We start from the raw sequence: 4051 nt of genomic DNA, 5'->3' as shown, positions 1-4051 counted from the left end.
AATTTGAAAGGAGTAAAAACAAAAAAACATAGTAGGCGGACCTAAATTGTCAAAAATTAAAAATGATTGAAGAGTTAAAATGAAAAATAGGTAAAAGTTGAAGGAAGTAAACGCAAAGAAGTGCCACTTTGGTATTTAGAATAGATATAATTTTCTAAATTAACTCATTTCTAAACTAATACATTAATTCCTAAATTAACTACCTCTAAACGTATACATCATACATAATAGGTTTATTTATTGCATAATAATTCGTCACGTATACATCATACATAATAGGTTTATTGCATAATAATTCGTACATGATGTAGTATGTGTTGCACCTCTTAAATTTCAAGAAACGTACAAAATGTTTTATATAACAAATAAAGATACTTTATATAAGAATATAAATAGTTTAATACATTTCGGTTAGTAAAGGATGCAACGAAAAATAGTACATTTCAACAAATAGTTTCCGAGAGAAATTAGTTTTACTACGACATGTTATTTTGGATTAAAATAAATATACCTTATGATTGACAATTGTAAAATGATATGGTCGAGAATGGATTGTTGAGATAGCACTAAGGCATCGATTTCACCACCTAATGGTTTTTTTTTCCATATTTCGATTTCACCACCTAATGGTTTTTTTTCCATATTTTGATTTGCATTTGCTTTTGGTTAAAAATTAACTTACTACCCTTTAGTAATTAAGTTTTAAAACACTATCATTTGGGAAATCTTTGATCGTGATGTATGATTTTTTTTGTTCTTGTTCTTGCCTCCATTTCGATCCAATTAGGTGGAGGGTGTCTAAAGGTCATTTTCCCACAAAAATATTCAATACAAAACAAGATTAAAACTTTTCAATTTGGAAGTACATGTTTGTTAGAATAGATATACATAAACATACATCACACATATATATAATATATAAGATAGAGATGTTGGAATAGTGTCTAAGGCTGCAACTATATTAAACAAGTATTTGACCCGATTGTGCATGGTCCTTTTGGGTTGCCTTCACCATAGCAACTTGATAGGATGATTTATTGAGAGAGAGTAAATATTATTAGTATATTATGAGAATAATATAAAGAATAATATATAGTTATTTGATTAATATAAGTCATAGATTAATTAGTATTAATTTGGTGACTTAAGGAGATTAATTAAATAAGATGATATAAACTGTCAATTGTTTGATAGTTAAGCTTTAGACTATAAATCCTTATAGATATACAAGGGACGGATTCTAGAAGCTAGGATAGCTTCAAAATCGTCCATGACTTATCTAAGGAAAGGATTTGGATAGCCTTAAGAGAAGATTATCCAATTAGGGTTTAGACTGTAACCCTTAAGGAGTCTACAAGTATAAATAGACCCCATGGCTAAGGGAAATCGGTACCTCACCTAAAGTAAGAGAACTCTGGCCGATTTCCTCCCCTCTCCTCTTTCCTAAATCGTCTTCCTTGCTATTGGTGTTTGTAAGCCATTAGCGGAGTGACATTTGTGACTCTAGAAGCTCCAAGACTACAAGATCAACAAGGAATTCAAAGGTATGGTTCTAGATCTGTTTCAATGTTGTTATTTAACCTAATTAGTCATTAGAAGTCTTGGATTCAAAGCATGTTTAATTAGAAAGCCTAGATCCAAGCATTAGGGTTTTGCATGCGCACATAGGAAAGTTCTTATGGCTAAAACCCATCAAGAGAGACATAATATACATACATAAGCTAAGTGATTTAATAAATAAAATCAACTTTGTTGGAATACGCCTAAATAAATAAATCAACTTCCTTGATATTTACATCAACTCACAAAAGAAAAATAACATCAAAAATATAGTTTCTTGCTATATTTGAAAAAAAGAGTGTAGGACTTAAAAATGATATAAAATCAATAATCACAAAACAAAAAACAAAAAAATGAATTTGTGACCTAGCTAGCTGCATCGACTCTTCCTTCCTTATCTTTCAGGAGTCCTTACTTGAATGAACAATTGGCCACCGTTAGAATTATAAAATATAAAACTGAATGAGTATGTATGAGCATCCTACTTATTTTTTACTTGATATTGCAACATTTTAATTGTTAAAAAATATACCAGAACCACTGCTCCCCTGAATAACTTATTTTGCCAAACTCCGAAGCTATTTTCCTACAAAAACAAGTAGATGGTACTGATAGGTTTATAAATACATAGATTTCTACAAAGATATGAAACTACCAATAAACTAACTATAATATCATGTAGTATACAAAAGTAAATCATGAAAACTTGCCAACAAGGGATATATTGTGATCAGGTACTGGTGGATCAACATCTTTCTTATTCTTATATAACTACATGATGCGAAGTTGACAAAAATAGAATAAAATCAAATTTAAGAATTTTGAATCCATCTATATTGACATTCATACCTTCATAAAACGCAATCTGTGCATGCAATTAATACCAATGTATTTTAAAAAACGTTGCTTGTGGAGGTTACAAATTCCATATAAGACACTAAGATGTCAAAGAAAGTAAAAAAAAATTAATCCACATTATGTAAGAGAAATTTAGTTACAAGAAATACTTACATCATGGTGGCTCTTTAAATTGATCATCTATATCCGTTTCTAACTTTCAAGATCCTTCAAGTTGAAAAAAAAAATAACTAATTAGTAAATATATAAAGTATAAAGAAGACAATGTTATTGCAAATTAGAAGTTTAATAATCAATGGCTAATATAAATAACAAACAAATTTGAGCTTTCAAATACATCATTAGTATCACTTTTAACCAAAATTCATTTAAAAAAAATCCAAGGATGCGATAATGATTCAAGTTTCTCTGTACACAATCTTGACCTTGAACATGAGTGCATCTGCAAAGAGAGATGTGCATAAACATACATGGCTATTTCCATCAAGATACACAACTAAAAATACATGTATATATAACTTCACACACTATAAACAATAATATTGTTTATAATAGATACATACCTGATGAAGGATAACACAGATTAATAGGAGACAATGTATCATATCAAGTAGATTTACATCGAAGCCCTAATCCCAATCAGTTCACATCCACCTTTTGGGTCACTGGAAACTACATCTTATAACTGAAACCGTTATAGGGAGATGGATTTTGGGACATACCACGTACATTAAGGAAGATATATACCATCATAATCTTGCGTATCATCTTCCCTTTTTGCTAGGTCTCCATAATCTGTTTATTTATCATATAATTTAGATCTCACCTGAAAGTCCAATTAAATAGATTTCTAAAGAAAACATATTGGAAAAAGTGAAAATGAATGTTAGAACACAAAATAAGCACTAAAATAAGTTGTATACCCAGTTAGCTAAGCTTTGGCCTAGATTTTTTGATCACCCAATTCCGAGTATTCTTCTGTACTTGATGTTTCCTATTTCGTGGTCACATAAGCATTTAAAAAAGTAGTGGTGAAGCAACAGTCGTGTGAACGGTTGAAAACAGAAGGAAATGGGCAGTAGGGTTTGGGAAAAGGGTGGCCATGGATGACTTGACAGCAGTCAGTAGTGAAGAAGGCAGAGCAAGGGTGAGACTATGTAGAGATGAGAAATTTTCAATATTTGGGACGATAAAGGGGAAAGTGAAGGTCATATGAGAATGAACCATAAAATATACGGAGTAAAAGTTGAAAGAAGCCAATCATATAAATTTAACGTGGGAAATCGTTAAGACAGAAGAAAAACATACCTTGTAGCTCTCGACCAAAGAGGAAGTAAGAGATAAATCCATGAAGTTGCTGAACAAAATCTATACACCGTGAAAACCTAAACAAAAAACAAGCACACATAGATCGGTAAAACCTAAATCGCTCAAACAAGGGCCCAAATTTCAACTAAAATGATAAATATTAGATTTTGGAGAAGGGAAAAGTTGATCACCTCGAACCAAGATTAGTGGGTGGGGACTCATCGTTTCTAGAGACCGTGGGCGTGGTTTCTTCGTTGTCATAGACAATTGTGGTCTTCCAAGAAAGAATAAAGAGAAAATGTGAAGATTTGACTGATTTAGGGCA

General features: G+C 31.2%; 1 long non-coding RNA gene across 10 annotated transcripts; it reads right to left on the bottom strand.

The window, feature by feature from the left end:
• Positions 1 to 1757: 1757 nt before the first annotated feature.
• LOC145011579 (uncharacterized) lies at positions 1758 to 4051 on the bottom strand. Of its 10 annotated transcripts, none has more exons than XR_013664171.1 (7): positions 3918 to 4051; positions 3727 to 3803; positions 3342 to 3412; positions 2572 to 3244; positions 2410 to 2497; positions 2093 to 2331; positions 1758 to 1974 (listed from the first exon to the last, which is right to left on the bottom strand). It is a non-coding gene; the product is annotated as an uncharacterized LOC145011579 (long non-coding RNA). The 10 variants fall into 10 exon arrangements; XR_013664174.1 differs by having other exon boundaries at positions 1758 to 1970; XR_013664167.1 differs by having other exon boundaries at positions 2093 to 2146.

The sequence above is a fragment of the Lactuca saligna genome, chromosome 8, assembly GCF_052625555.1.
Source record: "Lactuca saligna cultivar CGN05327 chromosome 8, ASM5262555v1, whole genome shotgun sequence".
Lineage (NCBI taxonomy): Eukaryota > Viridiplantae > Streptophyta > Magnoliopsida > Asterales > Asteraceae > Lactuca > Lactuca saligna.
The sequence above is the reverse complement of the archived record's forward strand: the minus strand, read 5'-3'. Positions and strand labels throughout refer to the sequence as shown.